Raw genomic sequence first — 18,688 nt, 5'->3', positions numbered from 1 at the left:
GTAGAGCATTGTTCAACTTCCACGTATATGTGGGCGTTCTTCCCTTATTTTTATTGAAGACCAGCTTTAGGCCGTGGTGGTCTGATAGGATGCATGGGATTATTTCTATCTTTTTTTACCTGTTGAGTCCCATTTTTTGACCAATTATATGGTCAATTTTGCAGAAAGTACCATGAGGAGCTGAGAAGAAGTTATATCATTTTGCTTTAGAATAGATTGTTCTATAAATATCTGTTAAGTCCATTTGGTTCGTGACTTCTCTTAGTCTGTGTAGGTCTCTGTTTAATTTCTGTTTCCATGATCTGTCCATTGATGAGAGTGGAGTGTTGAAATGTCCTACTATTATTCTGTGAGGTTCAATGTGTGTTATGAGCTTTAGTAAGGTTTCTTTTACATATGTAGGTGCCCTTGTATTTGGAGCATAGATATTTAGGATTCAGCATTCATCTTGGTGGATTTTTCCTTTGATGAATATGAAGTGTCCTTCCTTTTCTTTTTTGATGACTTTTAGTTGGAAATTGATTTTATTTGATATTAGAATGGCTACTTCAGCTTGCTTCTTCTGACCATTTGCTTGGAAAGTTGTTTTCCAGCCTTTCACTCTAACGTAGTGTCTGTCTTTGTCTCTGAGGTGTGTTTCCTGTAGCCAGCAGAATGCAGGCTCATCTTTGCGTATCCAGTTTGTTAATCTATGTCTTTTTATTGGGGAGTTGAGGCCATTGATGTTGAGAGATATTAAGGAATAGTGATTATTGCTTCCTGTTATATTCATATTTGGATATGAGGTTATGTTTGTGTGCTTTTCTTCTCTTTGTTTTGTTGCCAAGATGATTAGTTTCTTGCTTCTTCTAGGGTGTAGCTTGCCTTCTTATGTTGGGCTTTACCATTTATTATCCTTTGTAGCACTGGTCTTGTAAAGAGATATTGTGTAAATTTGGTTTTGTCATGGAATATCTTGGTTTCTCCATCTATGTTAATTGAGAGTTTTGCAGGAGATAGTAACCTGGGCTGGCATTTGTGTTCTCTTATGGTCTGTATGACATCTGCCCAGGATCTTCTGGCTTTCATAAAATCTGGCAAAAAGTCTGGTGTAATTCTGCCTGTATATGTTACTTGACCTTTTTCCCTTACTGCTTTTAATATTCTTTCTTTATTTTGTGCATTTGCTGTTTTGACTATTATGTGATGGGAGAAATTTCGTTTCTGGTCCAATCATTTGGAGTTCTGTAGGCTTCTTGTATGCTTATGGGTATCTCTTTCTTTAGGTTAGGGAAGTTTTCTTCTATGATTTTGTTGAAGATATTTACTGGTTCTTTGAGCTGGGAGTCATCACTCTCTTCTATACCTATTATGCTTAGGCTTGATCTTCTCATTGAGTCCTGGATTTCCTGTATGTTTTGGACCAGTAGCTTTTTCTGCTTTAAATTATCTTTGACAGTTGAGTCGATGATTTCTATGGAATCTTCTGCTCCTGAGATTCTCTCTTCTATCTCTTGTATTCTGTTGGTGAAGCTTGTATCTACGGCTCCTTGTCTCTTCCTTTGGTTTTCTATATCCAGGGTTGTTTCCATGTGTTCTTTCTTCATAGCTTCTATTTCCATTTTTACTTCCTTCAACTGTTTGATTGTGTTTTCCTGGAATTCTTTCAGGGATTTTTGTGATTCCTCTATGTAGGCTTCTACTTGTTTATTTATGTTTTCCTGTGTTTCTCTAAGGGAGTTCTTCCCGTCCTTCTTGAAGTTCTCCAGCATCATAATCAAATATGATTTTGAAACTAGATCATGCTTTTCTGGTGTTTGGATATTCTGTGTTTGCTTTGGTGTGAGAATTGGGCTGCAATGATGCCATGTAGTCTTGGTTTCTGTTGCTTGGGTTCCTGCGCTTTCCTCTCTCCATCAGATTATCTCTAGTGTTACTTTGTTCTGCTATTTCTGACCGTGGCTAGACTTTCCTATAAGCCTGTGTGTCAGGAGTGCTGTAGACCTGTTTTCCTGTTTTCTTTCAGCCAGTTATGGGAACAAAGTGTTCTGCTTTCAGGCCTGTAGTTTTTCCTATCTACAGGTCTTCAGCTGTTCCTGTGGGCCTGTGTCTTGAGTTCACTAGGCAGGTAGCTTGGAGTAGGAAGATTTGTCTTACCTGTGGTCCCGAGTCTCAAGTTTGCTCATGGGGTGTTGCTTATGAGCCCTCCGCCGGGGCAGCAAACAGGAAGATCTGCGCTGCCCTTTCCGGGAGCTTCTGTGCACCAGGGTTCCAGATGGTGTTTGGTGTTTTCCTCTGGAATCAGTAATGTGGGCAGAGTGTAGTCTCATCTGGTTTCCCAGGCGTGTCTGCCTCTTTGAAGGTTTAGCTCTCCCTCCCACGGGATTTGGGTGCAGAGAACTGATTATGTGGTCGGTCCCTTCAGGTTTCCGGCGGTGTCTCAGATTCAGGGGACCTGCTGCTCCTGTGCCCTTATCTCCAGGAACCCAGAGTCTGTATACAGTTTCCTCTTGGGCCAGGGATGTGGGCAGGGGTGGGCAGTGTTGGTGGTCTCTTCCACTCTGCAGTCTCAGGAGTGCCCACCTGTCCAGGCGGTGAGCTCTCTCTCCCATGGGGTTTGGGAGCAGTGAGCTGCTGCGGGCAGGGATCCGTGGGTTTGGGAATCTCACTAAAAACTGGAAGTGTCCGGTCCTAGACGAATTTTGCCTCTGTGTGTCCTGTGTTCACCAGGCAGGTTGCTTAGAGTAGGAAGGTTTGTCTTATCTGTGGTCCCGAGGCTCAGGTTTGCTCATGGGGTGTTGCTTATGAGCCCTCCCTGGGGGCAGCAACCAGGAAGATCTGTGCCGCCCTTTCCGGGAGCTTCCATGCACCAGGGTTCCAGATGGCGTTTGGTGTTTTCCTCTGGAATCAGTAATGTGGGCAGAGTGTAGTCTCTTCTGGTTTTCCAGGCATGTCTGCCTCTCTGAAGGTTTAGCTCTCCCTCCTACAGAATTTGAGTGCAGAGAACTGTTTATCTGGTTGGTCCCTTCAGGTTCCAGTGGTGTCTCAGACGCAGGGGACCTGCTGCTTCTGTGCCCTTATCTCCAGGAACCCAGAGGCTGTCCTATATTTCTTTAAGGGAGTTATTTATGTCCTTCTTAAAGAGGTTGTCCTACATTTCTTTAAGGGAGTTATTTATGTCCTTCTTAAAGTCCTCTGTCATTAACATAAAATGTGATTTTAAGTCTAAATCTTGCTTTTCTGTGGTGGTTGGATATCCAGTATTTTCTTTGGTTGGAGAACTGGGCTCTGATGATGCCAAGTAGTCTTGTTTTCTGTTGCTTAGGTTCCTGCACTTGCCTCTTGCCATCAGGTTGTCTCTGGTGTTAGCTTATCTTGCTGCTTCTGAGAGTGGCTTGACCCTCCTATAGGCCTCTGTGTCAGCACTTCGGTAGAACTGTTTTCTTGTTTTCTTTCAGCAGTTTCTAAGAATAGGTGGTTTGCTCTCAGGTGTGTTGGCACTCCTGGTGACTGTCTTTCAGCTTTTGGAACAGGCAGGAATCAGAAGGGTCTTGCCCCTGACTGCTCCTAGGTCCCTGTGCCCACGAGGAACACCTAGCACTAGACAATTCCCTCTTGTGTCAGGAATGTGGGCAGAGGGTAGTTTCCTCTGACTTCTCAGTAGTATCTGCACTTCTGACAGTCTAGCTCTTTCCCCCACAATATTTGACTACAGGGAGCTGTTTGACCAGTTCAGTTCAGTGCAGGTCTTAAACCAGAACCACAGGTACCTGCAACTGACTGTTCTTATATTTCTGTGTCAAGAAGCACCATGCAGTTTCCTCTTGGACCAGGAATGTGGGCAGAGGTGGGCAGAGGTGGCAGTCTGACCTGTGGTCTCAGTATGGTCTGCATTTCTGGGTGTTCACCTCTCTTCCCCAAGGGATTTGGGTGCAGGGTACTGTGCGATGGGATTAGTTCAGTTCTGGTCACAACCAGAATCCAGAAGTACCCTGTCACATAGGACTTCTGCCTCTGTGTGCCCTGAGTCCACCAGGCAGGTCACTTAGAGCAGAAAAGTTGGTCTTACCTCTGTTCTCAGGTGTATAGGCACTCCTGGTGACTCCTTTTCAGCTCTGGGTGCAGGCAGGTACGAGAAGGGTCCTGTGCCTGACTGTTCCTAGGTCCCTGTACCCAGGGGGAACAGCTGACACTGGGTGATTCCCTCTTGGGTTAGGACTTTAGACAGAGGGTGGTCTCCTCTGATTTCTCAGGAGTGTCTGCACTTCTGAGGGTCCAGCTCTCTCCCCCATGAGATTTGGGTGCAGGGAGCTGTTTGACCGGTTCAGTTTGATTCAGGGCAGAGACCAGAACCACAGGTACCGGCAGCTGACTGCTCCTACATTCTTGTGTCCAGAGACACTATGCAGTTTCCTCTTGGACTAGGGATGTAGGCAAAAGTGAGCAGAAGTGACTGTTTCTCCTGCAGTCTCAGGATGGCCCACACTTCTGGAAGAGAATGTATTTCTTTATGCTCCACTTCAAAAGATTGGGATTTTAGGCATTGCCATTCTGCCCTTCTTAATCTTGCATAAGTATCTAATATTTTATTTTGAGTTTAATTAACCATTGTATTTGTTTTACATATTCTGTTATATACTGACCTATCCTTTGTCATGAATATTGAATACCTACCAGAATAGAAAAAAATACTGACATAAATTTCTCCCTATATTTGGAAAGCTGTTTATAGTTTTCTGGAATCATTATGCTGTCTAGGCAACTTGTATACTATTTATTATTTTAATCTGTTTGTAAGAACTGCAAAATCCAAATTTAAAAGTTAAGGTATAATATCTAAGTTTCCACTGTCTCCTTTTTGGAAGATTATGACTGATGTCTAGATTAGAATAACTGGTAAAATAAGCATCTCTACTCTATTCATTTTCTATGAAAACTATTAATTACAATAAAATTTTAATTGTATATATACCACCAGTTATCTTTATACCTCATAAGTTCCTTAAGTTTCTGAAGACCTCTGTCTTAAAAATAATAATAAAATTAAAGCTTCTTACTGGCATGCTGTGCTGAATAATTTGCATGAACATTACACAAGCTAGAATCACCCAAAAAGAGGTAACTTCAATTGAGACAATATCACCATTATATTTGCCTGTTTGCACGACTGTAAGGTCATTTTCTTGATTTGTGAGTTATGTGGGAAGGGCCCAGCCCACTGTAGGCAGTGTAATGCCTAGATAGATGATCCTGCCATTATAAGAAAGGAGGGTGAGGTTTTTAGCTGGATTCCCAACCACGCAGATCCCTGCCCCCAGCTCACTGCTCCCAAACAACGTGGGAGAGAGAGCTCACCGCCCTGATAGGTGAGCACTCCTGAGACTGCAGAGAAGAAGAGACCACCAACACTGCCCAGTCCTGCCCACATCCCTGGCCCAAGGGGAAACTGTATACAGCCTCTGGGTTCCCATAGATAAGGACACAGGAGCAGCAGGTCCCCTGCATCTGAGACACTGCCGGAACCTAAAGGGACCAACCGGATAAACAGTTCTCTGCACCCAAATCCCATGGGAGGGAGAGCTAAACCTTCAGAGAGGCAGACACATCTGGGAAACCAGAAGAGACTACACTCTGCCCACATCTCTGACTCCAGAGGAAAACACCAAACGCCACCTGGGACTCTGGTACACAGGGGCTCCCGGAAAGGGTGGTACAAGTCCTCCTGGTTGCTGCCCCAGGAGAGAGCTCATAAGCAACACCCCACAAGCAAACGTAAGCCTCTGGACCACGGGTAAGACCAACTTTTCTGCTGCAAGTGACCTGCCTGGTGAACTCAGGACACAGGCCCACAGGAACAGCTGAAGACCTCTAGATAGGAAAAACTACAGGCTGGCTGAAAGAAAACAGAAAAACAGGTCTACAGCACTCCTGACACACAGGCTTATAGGACAGTCTAGCCACTGTCAGAAATAGCAGAACAAAGTAACACTAGAGATAATCTGATGGCGAGAGGAAAGCGCAGGAACCCAAGCAACAGAAACCAAGAATACATGGCATCATTGCAGCCCAATTCTCCCAACAAAGCAAACACAGATAATCCAAACACACCAGAAAAGCAAGATCTAGTTTCAAAATCATATTTAATCATGATGCTGGAGGACTTCAAGAAAGACATGAAGAACTCCCTTAGAGAAAAACAGGAAAATATAAATAAACAAGTAGAAGCCTACAGAGAGGAATCACAAAAATCCCTGAAAGAATTCCAGGAAAACACAATCAAACAGTTGAAGAAAGTAAAAATGGAAATAGAAGCAATGAAGAAAGAACACAGGGAAACAACCCTGGATATAGAAAACCAAAGGAAGAGACAAGGAGCCGTAGATATAAGCATCACCAACAGAATACAAGAGATAGAAGAGAGAATCTCAGGAGCAGAAGATTGCATAGAAATCATCGACTCAACTGTCAAAGATAATTTAAAGCAGAAAAAGCTACTGGTCCAAAACATACAGGAAATCCAGGACACAATGAGAAGACCAAGACTAAGCATAATAGGTATAGAAGAGAGTGATGACTCCCAGCTCGAAGGACCGGTAAATATCTTCAACAAAATCATAGAAGAAAACTTCCCTAACCTAAAGAAAGAGATACCCATAAGCATACAAGAAGCCTACAGAACTCCAAATAGACTGGACCAGAAAAGAAATTCCTCCCGTCACATAATAGTCAAAACAGCAAATGCACAAAATAAAGAAAGAATATTAAAAGCAGTAAGGGGAAAAGGTCAAGTAACATATAAAGGCAGACCTATCAGAATTACACCAGACTTTTCGCCAGATTCTATGAAAGCCAGAAGATCCTGGGCAGATGTCATACAGACCATAAGAGAACACAAATGCCAGCCCAGGTTACTGTCTCCTGCAAAACTCTCAATTAACATAGATGGAGAAACCAAGATATTCCATGGCAAAACCAAATTTACACAATATCTCTCTACAAGACCAGTGCTACAAAGGATAATAAATGGTAAAGCCCAACATAAGAAGGCAAGCTACACCCTAGAAGAAGCAAGAAACTAATCATCTTGGCAACAAAACAAAGAGAAGAAAAGCACACAAACATAACCTCATATCCAAATATGAATATAACAGGAAGCAATAATCACTATTCCTTAATATCTCTCAATATCAGTGGTCTCAACTCCCCAATAAAAAGACATAGATTAACAAACTGGATACGCAAAGATGAGCCTGCATTCTGCTGGCTATAGGAAACACACCTCAGAGACAAAGACAGACTCTACGTCAGAGTGAAAGGCTGGAAAACAACTTTCCAAGCAAATGGTCAGAAGAAGCAAGCTGAAGTAGCCATTCTAATATCAAATAAAATCAATTTTCAACTAAAAGTCATCAAAAAAGATAAGGAAGGACACTTCATATTCATCAAAGGAAAAATCCGCCAAGATGAACTCTCAATCCTAAATATCTATGCTCCAAATACAAGGGCACCTACATATGTAAAAGAAACCTTACTAAAGTTCAAAACACACATTGCATCTCACAGAATAATAGTAGGAGATTTCAACACCCCACTCTCATCAATGGACAGATCATGGAAACAGAAATTAAACAGTGATATTGACAGACTAAGAGAAGTCATGAGCCAAATGGACTTAACAGATATTTATAGAACAATCTATTCTAAAGCAAAATGATATACCTTCTTCTCAGCTCCTCATGGTACTTTCTGCAAAATTGACCATATAATTGGTCAAAAAATGGGACTCAACAGGTAAAGAAAGATAGAAATAATCCCATGCATCCTATCAGACCACCACGGCCTAAAGCTGGTCTTCAATAACAATAAGGGAAGAACGCCCACATATACGTGGAAGTTGAATAATGCTATACTCAACGAAAACCTGGCCAAGGAACAAATAAAGAAAGAAATTAAGGACTTCTTAGAATTTAATGAAAATGAAAGTACAACATACCAGAACTTATGGGATACTAGAAAGCTGTGCTAAGAGAAACACTCATAACTCTGAGTGCCTGCAGAAAGAAACAGGAGAGAGCATATGTCAGCAGCTTGACAGCACACCTACAAGCGCTAGAACAAATGAAGCAAAGACACTCAGGAGGAGTAGAAGGCAGGAAATAATCAAACTCAGAGCTGAAATCAACCAAGTAGAAACAAAAAGGACCATAGAAATAATCAACAGAACCAAAAGTTGGTTCTTTGAGAAAAGCAACAAGATAGATAAACCCTTAGCCAGAATAACAGGAGGACACAGAGAGTGTGTCCAAATTAACAAAATCAGAAATGAAAAGTGAGACATAACTACAGAATCAGAGGAAATTCAAAAAATCTTCAGGTCTTACTACAAAAGCATATATTAAACAAAACGTGAAAATCTGCAGGAAATGGACAATTTCCTAGACAGATACCAGGTACCAAAGTTAAATCAGGAACAGATAAACCAGTTAAACAACCCCATAACTCCTAAGGAAATAGAAGCAGTCATTAAAGGTCTCCCAACCAAAAGGAGCCCAGGTCCAGACAGGTTTAGTGCAGAATTCGATGAGACCTTCATAGAAGACCTCATAGCCAATACTATCCAAACTATTCCACAAAATTGAAACAGATGGAGCACTACCGAATTCCTTCTATGAAGCCACAATTACTCTTATACCTAAACCACACAAAGAACCAACAAAGAAGGAGAACTTCAGACCAATTTCCCTTATGAATATCGATAGAAAAATACTCAATAAAATTCTGGCGAACCGAATCCAAGAGCACATCAAAACAATCATCCACCATGATCAAGTAGGCTTCATCCCAGGCATGCAGGGATGGTTTAATATACGGAAAACCATCAACGTGATCCATTATATAAACAAAATGAAAGAACAAAACCACATGATCATTTCATTAGATGCTGAGAAAGCATTTGACAAAATTCAAAACCCCTTCATGATAAAAGTCCTGGAAAGAATAGGAATTCAAGGCCCATACCTAAACATAATAAAAGCCATATACAGCAAATCAGTTGCTAACATTAAACTAAATGGAGAGAAACATGAACCAATCCCACTAAAATCAGGGACTAGACAAGGCTGCCCACTCTCTCCCTACTTATTCAATATAGTTCTTGAAGTTCTATCCAGAGCAATCAGACAACAAAAGTAGGTCAAGGGGATATAGATCGGAAAAAAGAAGTCAAAATATCACTATTTGCAGATGATACGATAGTATATTTAACTGATCCCAAAAGTTCCACCAGAGAACTACTAAAGCTGATAAACAACTTCAGCAAAGTGGCTGAGTATAAAATTAACTCAAATAAATCAGTAGCCTTCCTCTACGCAAAAGAGAAACAAGCCGAGAAAGAAATTAGGGAAACGACAATCTTCATAAGAGTCCCAATTAATATAAGGCACCTCGGTGTGACTTTAACCATGCAAGTAAAAGATCTGTAAAATAAGAACCTCAAGACTGAAGAAAAAAATTGAAGAAGACCTCAGAAGATGGAAAGATCTTCTGCCATGCTCATGGATCGGCAGGTTTAATACAGTAAAAATGGCCATTTTACTAAAAGCGATCTACAGATTCAATGCAATCCCCATCAAAATACCAATCCAATTCTTCAAAGAGTTAGACAGAACAATTTGCAAATTCATCTGGAATAACAAAAAACCCAGGATAGCTAAAACAATCCTCAAGAATAACAGGACTTCTGGGGGATTCACTATCCCTGAACTCAAGCGTATTACAGAGCAATAGTGATAAAAAACTGCATGTTATTGGTACAGAAACAGACAGATAGACCAATGGAATAGAATTGAAGACCCAGAAATGAACCCACACACATACGGTCACTTGATTTTGACAAAGGATCCAAAACCATTCAATGCAAAACAGATAGCATTTTCAGCAAATGGTGCTGGTTCAACTGGAAGTCAACATGTAGAAGAATGCAGATTGATCCATGCTTATCACCCGGTAGAAAGTTTAAGTCCAAGTGGATCAAGGACCTCCATATCAAATCAGATACACTCAAACTAATAGAAGAAAAAGTGGGGAAGAATCTTGAACACATAGGCACTGGAGCAAATTTCCTGAACAAAACCACAATGGCTTATGCTCTAAGATCAAGAATTGACAAATGGGATCTCATAAAACTTCCAAGCTTCTGTAAGGCAAAGGACACTGGTTACGACAAAACGGCAACCAACAGGTTGGGAAAAGATCTTTAGCAATCCTACATCTGATAGAGGGCTTATATCCAAAATATACAAAGAACTCAAGAAGGTAGACTGCAGGGAGACAAATAACCCTATTAAAAATGGGGTTCAGAGCTAAACAAAGAATTCACAGCTGAGTAATGCCTAATGGCTGAGAAACACCTAAAGAAATGTTTAACATCTTTAGTCATAAGGGAAATGCAAATCAAAACAACTCTGAGATTTCACCTCACACCAGTCAGAATGGCTAAAGTCAAAAATCAAGGGACAGCAAATGCTGGCAAGGATGTGGAGAAAGATGAACACTCCTCCATTGTTGGTGGGATTGCAGACTGGTACAACAATTCTAGAAATCAGTCTGGAGGTTCCTCAGAAAATTGGACATTGAACTACCTGAGGACCTGGCTATACCTCTCTTGGGCATATACCCAAAAGATGCCCCAACATATAAAAAAGACACGTGCAGCCTTATTTATAATAGCCAGAAGCTGGAAAGGACCCAGATGCCCTTCAACAGAGGAATGGATACAGAAAATGTGGTACATCGACACAATGGAATATTACTCAGCTATCAAAAACAATGCCTTTATGAAATTCATAGGCAAATGGTTGGAACTGGAAAACATCATCCTGAGTGAGGTAACCAAATCACAGAAAAACACAAATGGTATGCATTCATTGATAAGTGGCTATTAGCCCAAATGCTTGAATTACCCTAGATGCACAGAACACATGAAACTCAAGACAGATGATCAAAATATGAATGCTTCACTCCTTCTTTAAAAGGGAAACAAGAATACCCTTGGCAGGAAATAGGGAGGCAAAGATTAAAACAGAGGCAGAAGGAACACTTATTCAGAGCCTGCCCCACATGTGGCCCATACATATACATCCACCCAAGATGGATGAAGCAAGGAAGTACAGGCTGACAGGAACCGGATGTAGATCTCTCCTGAGAGACACAGCCAGAATACAGCAAATACATAGGCGAATGCCAGGAGCAAACCACTGAACTGAGAACAGGACCCCCATTGAAGGAATCAGAGAAAGGACTGGAAGAGCTTGAAGGGGCTTGAGACCCCATATGAACAACAATGCCAACCAACCAGAGCTTCCAGGGACTAAGCCACTACCCAAAGACTATATATGGACTGACCGTGGGCTCCAACCTCATAGGTAGCAATGAATATCCTAGTAAGAGCACCATTGGAAGGGGAAGCCCTTGGTCCTGCCAAGACTGGATCCCCAGTGAACGTGATTGTTGGGGGGGAGGGCGGTAATGGGGGAGGACGGGGAGGGGAACAGCCATATAGAAGGGGAAGGAAATGGGTAGGGGGATGTTGGCCCAGAAACCGGGAAAGGGAATAACAATCGAAATGTTAATAAGAAATACTCAAGTTAATAAAGAAAAAAATATAAATAAAAAATTCCAACTTAAAAAAAAATACCCAAGTTAATAAAGATGAAAAAGAACAAAAAACAAAAAACAAAAGAAAGTGGGGTGAGAAGATCTATTGAAGAAGCCATAGGGATTATGGTGTCTGAATTAGTTCCATCCAGCAAGTTCCTGCCTTGAGCTTCCATCACAGTTAAGTGTAACAGACCATCTGAACAAGTTTTAGGTCCTTGGAGAACACATGTAGACATTTCAGTAAGACCGTAAACAGGCCCTTTTCCTTTTATGCTAATTAGCATTCCTCAGTATAAACCATTTAGTTTGCCTACTCACTCCTCAATTTTAGACATTTATAGTATCTCTAAGAAGTACCTAAAACAATGTTTTATGAGTTTAAAAGCATACATTAATTTTTTTGATTTATGGTCACATTTCTTTTGGGTAGATCTAAGCTAGTTGAATTTGTATACTAAATATTTTCAAAATTTTGCAATCTTGATCACAAGATATGAAAGTGAGACCTTCTCCACTTACATTGCTTTCTTTAATATTTTCAGAGACAGAATTTCACTTGTTAAGGAAAACCTTGACCCACTCTAAAACTGTGGTTGGCCTCATATTTTTAAACCTTCTTTGGCCTCTTGAGTAGCAAAAATTACCGGCAAGTTCTACTGTGTCAGCTGAGTTATTTTTTATTGCCGATTTTTCCTGCATCTTCTCCCCATAGTCTAGCCTTTCTAATGCATCCTAGTGTGTCCTGGTACTCAAAAATTCTCCAGACTTAGTGTCCTAAGTCATCCCAGGCATGATAGACTCTACTAAATTGTTACTCTTTCCAATTATAACCATTATCAATTTGATAAGCCAAAGTAAGTCATTTGCAATATATTGTATATAAAGAGCACAGAATGAAATAGCTTGTATCCTGTAATTATGGATATAAACTAAATTTCAAGGGTATTCATTAAGTTATTAAGATAAAATTTAAAAAGCTGCAGAGATTTTTATTTCTTCCTTTGAATTAATAGTTTTCTAACATGTCATATACCAGAACATAAAATGTATAAATAAAACTAAAAAATAATCTATCATGGAGCAAATAATTATAGTGCCTCCATCCTTAAAAATATGTCATACATTAGTAGCTGGAGAGATGGCTTGATGTTTTGGAGAATAATCTGCTGTTTCAAAGAATTTTGGTTCAGGTCTTAAGATTGACATCAAGCAGTTCACAGTTGCCTGAAACTCCATTTCCAAGCAACTCTGGCTTCCATGGGTATTTGTACAAATATGCACATACATATAATCCCACACAGGAGCACACACAGAGAGATCATTTTATGTTAAGATGTTGAGTAATACTCAGCTGAGTCAACTAGAAGTCAACTAAATAAAACAGCATAGTTGACTTCTAGTTAACTCGACTGAGTATTACCCAACATCTTAATATAAAATTTTGACTGTTCTGTAAAATGAATACCATGCAGTAGGGAGTTCTGTGGATATAAGTTCTTTTTATTTGCATTGTATGTGGGAAACTTGGATTATGAGTATTTATTTTTGTTTTGTTTGGTTTTTATTTTTTGGTTGTATGGATTGAACTAAAATCTTGAGCAGCATTTAATCATTTGTAGTACATGGATGCTTACATTTTTAGATATTTCTTCCACATGCTTGACTCTTAACAAAAAGAAAATAAAAAAAGACTTCATTAAAATGTTATCAAGCTTTCTAGGGGCTTTGTAGGGGCTCATATCTATAAACTCAACAGCCAGGAGACAGAAATAAAAGAGATATCTTCAAAGCTAGTATATTCTATGTAGTAAGTTCCAGGGCAAAGAGGAATATATAATATAACTTTCTGCAAAATTACATAGTTAACAATAAAATAAACACATAGCTTCAAATAATAGAGGACAAATTATGATATATGCATATATCCTAAACATTAATATATAGCAAAAGACTTATTACCTGTAATACTTGCCACATGTCAAAACAACTGTTTTAGGAACCTGAAAATGTCTCAATCACAAGCCAGCTAAATAGTCAGTATAGAGTAAGCAGAAACTGTACAGTGATATGTATTTATTTGTGTGGAGTTAGAGCATGATCTCACTATATATGAAAGACTTGCATTGGAATCACTGTGTAGTCTCTAACAATCTCACAATTTAGTTATTTCACCTATTTAATTCTCCCAAGTTCTGAGATTATGGACATAAACCAAGGTGTGTAAATTTTGTGAGGGTTTTCTTATTATACTTGTTATTCTTGTTCTATAAAGTACTGTGGTTATAATTCAGACCTTGTAATGGTTTCTATGTGCTCTGCTCTGAGAGTAGCACTATTAGAGGATGTGGCTCTGTTGGAGTAGGTGTGACCTTGTTGGAGTAGTTGTATCACTGTGGGCTTTAAGACACTCATCCTTACTGTTTGGAAGCCAGTATTCTGCTAGCAGCTTTCAGAGGAAGACATAGAATTCTCAGCTCCTCCTGTACCATGCCTGCCTCGATGCTGCCTTTTTCCTACCTTGATAATAATGTACTAAACCTCTAAGCCTGTAAAACATCTCCAATTAAATGTTGTCTTTATACGAGTTGCATTGGTCATGTTGTCTGTTCACAGCAGTAAAACTCTAACTAAAACAGACCTGGTGCATGCTAAGAAAATGCTCTACAGTGATCTACACTACCTGTCCAAAAAGTGTTCATGGGCCTTTTACATGTGTCCTTCTTGGTACTCCAGAAGAAAAAAATGTATGGGTGATAGGAAGTGACCCACAGAATTTCATTTCCTTGAAGCCAATTTTTCTACAAAATCAGAAGCATGCACCTTAACAACAACAAGCCAAAAACCCTCTTTGCAAAGGAATGTGCATTTAAAATCAACACAGTATTACATTTTAATAACTCTTTGTTTTATTCTTATAAAATCATGTTTAATGACAAGAGAGAACAATCCAAGTAGATAGGATATAAACAAACATATATTTTTAATGAGTTGTCTTGAACAAATTATTATTTTCTCATACTGGAGGCTGAAGATAGGGCATCAGGCATGTTTGAAAGCTGTTTACCAAGCAACTATACCCCCAGCCTTAAAAATACTACCTTTAGGCTCCAGTCCAGGACACCATGTGAGACACTCATACCCCAATGCTCTAACTGCTTACCCTAAGCAAGTCTAGCAGCCATAAGAACTTCCCCATCATTTCTGTACTCCATCTTCTGTTTTACATCTCTACCTATGATCTTGGCAGTGCACTCCATTCCCCAGGCCACAACTCTGTCTGCTACCAGGGAGGCCTGCTGTCCCATGGGACAATGAGTTCCAGGTGCCTGCTAGTCTGAAAAACTAGCATGCCAACCAAAACCAGAGACAACCAGAGGGCTAAAGGCAATTGCAAGAACACAATCAACAAAAGCCAAGGTAATTTGACACAATCAGAACCTATCTATATTACTACAACAAGCTTTCAATATCCTAACAAACCTAAAGAGCAAGATGATGACCTTAAATCTCATCTTATGAAGATGATAGAGGCCTTCAATGAGGAAACAAATAAATCTTCCCAGCTCCTAACAACAAAACACTGAATGCACAGAATGAAGAAAGCAAAACAAAAACTACAAGAGAAAAGAACAACTAACATATAAAGGCAGACCTATCAGAAATATACCTGACTTCTCAGCCGAGACTCTAAAAGCCAGAAGTTGCTGAACAGATAGATTTCTTGTAGTCCCTAAGAGATCACAAATATAAGCCCAGGCAATGATACATTTCAATCACCATGGATAAAGAAACCCAGGTATTACATGAAAAATCCAAATTTAAATAATATCATTCTACTAACACAGTCCTACGGAGTATACTAGAAGGGAAATTCCAACAGAAGGATAGCTACACCCAGAAAAACACAAGAAATTAATCACCTCACATTAAAACCAAAAGAAGAGAAACACACACACACACACACACACACACACACACACACACAGTACCACCACCAACATTGTAATAACAGGAGCTAACAACCATTACTAATTAATATCTCTCAACATCAATGGACTCGATTTCACCAATAAAAGACACAAAGTAACCCAGTAGATGCAACATTCTGCTGATTACAAGAAACACACCTTAGGGAATTAGTGAAAAGAGGACATCTCTAGGTCATGTAAGAGATAAGAGACCTGGCATAGAGAAAGCTCCCAGGAATCAATTGAATATATATATATATATATATATATATATATATATATATGTATATGTATATATACATATATATGTATAGATAGATAGAGATTAGATATAGATATAGATATAGATATAGATATAGATATAGATATAGATATAGATATAGATATAGATATAGATATAGATATAGATATGTGCACATGTACTTACCATGAGAAAGGAAGATCTAATATTAGATATAAATATTATAAAAGAGTATTTTATGGCATTGTCTTAGCATTTTACTGCTATGAAAAGACAACATGACTAAGGCAACTCCTATAAGGATAACATTTTATTGGGGCTGGCTTACATGTTCAGAAGTTTAGTCCATTATTCTAGAGGCAGGAACATGGAATCATCAAGGCAGTCATGGTTTAGGAGGAGCTGAGAGTTCCCCCTCTTCATCTGAAGGCCATTAGGAGAAGACTGGCATTCAGGCAGCTAGGATGAGGGTCTTAAACACACCCCCACAGTGACTCACTTCCTCCAATAAGTCACACCTACTCCAACAAGGCTATATCTGCAAATAGTGCCACTCCCTGAGACAAGCATATTGAAACAACCACAAGCATCTACAATAAAATTAGGAAAGCATAAACATGCCCATTTCTCTTATTGTCATTTATTTATTTTTATTTTAATAGTGTATTATGTGGGTTGTGTGTGAGACTCCATGTACTGATGGATAGCAGAGGTATCAGATACTCTGGAACTCAAGTCATACTGATTATGAGCCATTTTACACAAATATTTGAAAATAAAATTGAATCCTTTGCAGGATCAATATACTGCCTAAACTACTAAGCTGTATGTCCATCTCCCTCTTTTATCATTTCTCTGGATATCAACAAGTAATCAAGAGAACCAGCTTTTGGATCCTTTCATTAGAGAATACTGAGTGGAAAGGTATCTGAATGAGATAGCTGGACTTTGAGAAACATTTTCTTAATATTCGCCTTGGTTATTTCCCCTACAGAGGAAAGAAATAGAGACAAGAAGAGTAGAGTAAGACAGAGAGATCCACAAAGACAGAAAAATATTCCATGTCCCAGCATCATGATGGAGTGTTGATCACCTTTATCACTATAATCTAAGAATGGTTGAAATTCAAATCATTGTTTTTAGTTTTGTGCATGTTCCATCTTTCACACCTCAGTATAATTGGAAAAGCATTAAATTTAACCACTGCAAATGCATATATATCTGCTGATTTGTATTATGTATTTATGAGCAAAATACACAGAAAGAATAACTTAAAGTGGCATGGTTGATTATTATTGTAACAAATATTAAAATATCTCCATATATTTTTGTATCTTTGAGTCTGAACCCTTGGGTCAACTGGTTTAGATGTGTGGTGCATATCATTATTGTTGTGAGTTCAAGGGTCAGATTCTACTCACTTCCTAGTGGACAGGAAGTAGAGTATGGACAGATTCTACTCACTTCCTAGTGGACAGGAAGTAGAGTACAGACAAGAGAAAATCTTCAAAACCACAAATTTTAATTTTAATTTCCTCCAACTATGTAATATCTTTTTAACTGTTTCGAACCTCCCAAAATACCGCCTCCAGCTAAGGGTACAAGTGCAGAACATATGTTATGTTTGTAGAGACAGTATACATCGAAATATCAACACCATGGTAAATTAGAGGCCAATTTGATGGGTAATATAATGACAATCCTATGTATACCCTTAGAAACAGATGTGACGCATGGATAAAACTTGAGGACATTAAGTACCCAAAATATGCCAGTCACCATGTTATTCCATATAATGTCCCTAAGACAGGCAGCTTGACAGAAGTAGACAACACACTGGTAGTTTCTAGGCACCCTGCAGGGAGAAACAGAACCTGAAATTCACTGAGGGCACAATTTCCATTGTGGAAGATAGTTGATAACCATTCCAAAATACTATGAATATACAAAATACTGTGAAAGTATACATGTAAAAAGGTCAGCTGTACATTTTCATGAGTGAATTTAAACCCATAGCATAGATTGTAGAAGGTCAAGAGAGCCTCTACTGACCTTGAGTGGTATCCTCAAGTGAACTAGTGACTATCAGTGGTTCAGAGCAGGTGATTAGTTTGGCTACAAGACCCAAATACACTCTGTTCCTTTCCCACCCCACTTACCACTCCTCTCACACTCTTCTCATATGCCTTTAGGACTCCTGAATGGATCAAGTCAGCCCCAAGGTCTTGAGCAGACTGTAGTCCTGATCTATAGCTCTGAGAATTATGTGGTGTCACCATATTCCAATCTGCTGTGACCTCACAATTGAAGTTTCAGCCATTATAGTGAAGTGAAATTTTGTGGGCTACCTATGGCACTATATGTGGATACACATTCAGTACTATCTGTACATACACACATACACACACAGACACATACAAACACATTTACATAATCATGTATATCATGTACTTAACATTAATATATGAATTTAAGGAGCAAAGTAAAAGGCTCAGTACTACAAATGTTTCCTTGTACATCTCCTGCTTTAATATCAACACCAATAAAATCTTAATAGAAAGAGTCATTATATAGAAACAAGTCATTTATAGAGTTAAATCACTAATGCTCCAGATAACACTTTCCTTTTCTGTGAAATCTAACCACAGTCCTCTCGAGTTTGTCCTTTTAGACATAGGACATGACTTGCAGAACATTGAGGCCATGAAAGTAGTACAGTTCTCCCAAAATATGATTCCAAACACCAAGATAATTTTGAAGTATTGTCCCAGTGTCTTTCTCCCTTGGGGCTCTTACAACTGAAGCTAGACAAGTCCCTATCATATGTACAACTTACAATAAC

General features: G+C 39.3%; 1 protein-coding gene across 1 annotated transcript in view; it reads right to left on the bottom strand.

Moving 5' to 3' along the window:
- Cldn34b4 (claudin 34B4) overlaps window positions 1-18,115 on the bottom strand; it is a 33,066-nt gene extending 14,951 nt beyond the window's left edge. Inside the window, exon 1 of the mRNA XM_006256957.5 lies at window positions 18,006-18,115. The gene's annotated coding sequence lies outside the window, so the exon portion shown is untranslated. The remainder of the gene's footprint in view (window positions 1-18,005) is intronic.
- Between the last annotated feature and the right edge of the window lie 573 nt (window positions 18,116-18,688).

The sequence above is a fragment of the Rattus norvegicus genome, chromosome X, assembly GCF_036323735.1.
Source record: "Rattus norvegicus strain BN/NHsdMcwi chromosome X, GRCr8, whole genome shotgun sequence".
NCBI classification, from domain to species: Eukaryota; Metazoa; Chordata; class Mammalia; order Rodentia; family Muridae; genus Rattus; species Rattus norvegicus.
The sequence above is the reverse complement of the archived record's forward strand: the minus strand, read 5'-3'. Positions and strand labels throughout refer to the sequence as shown.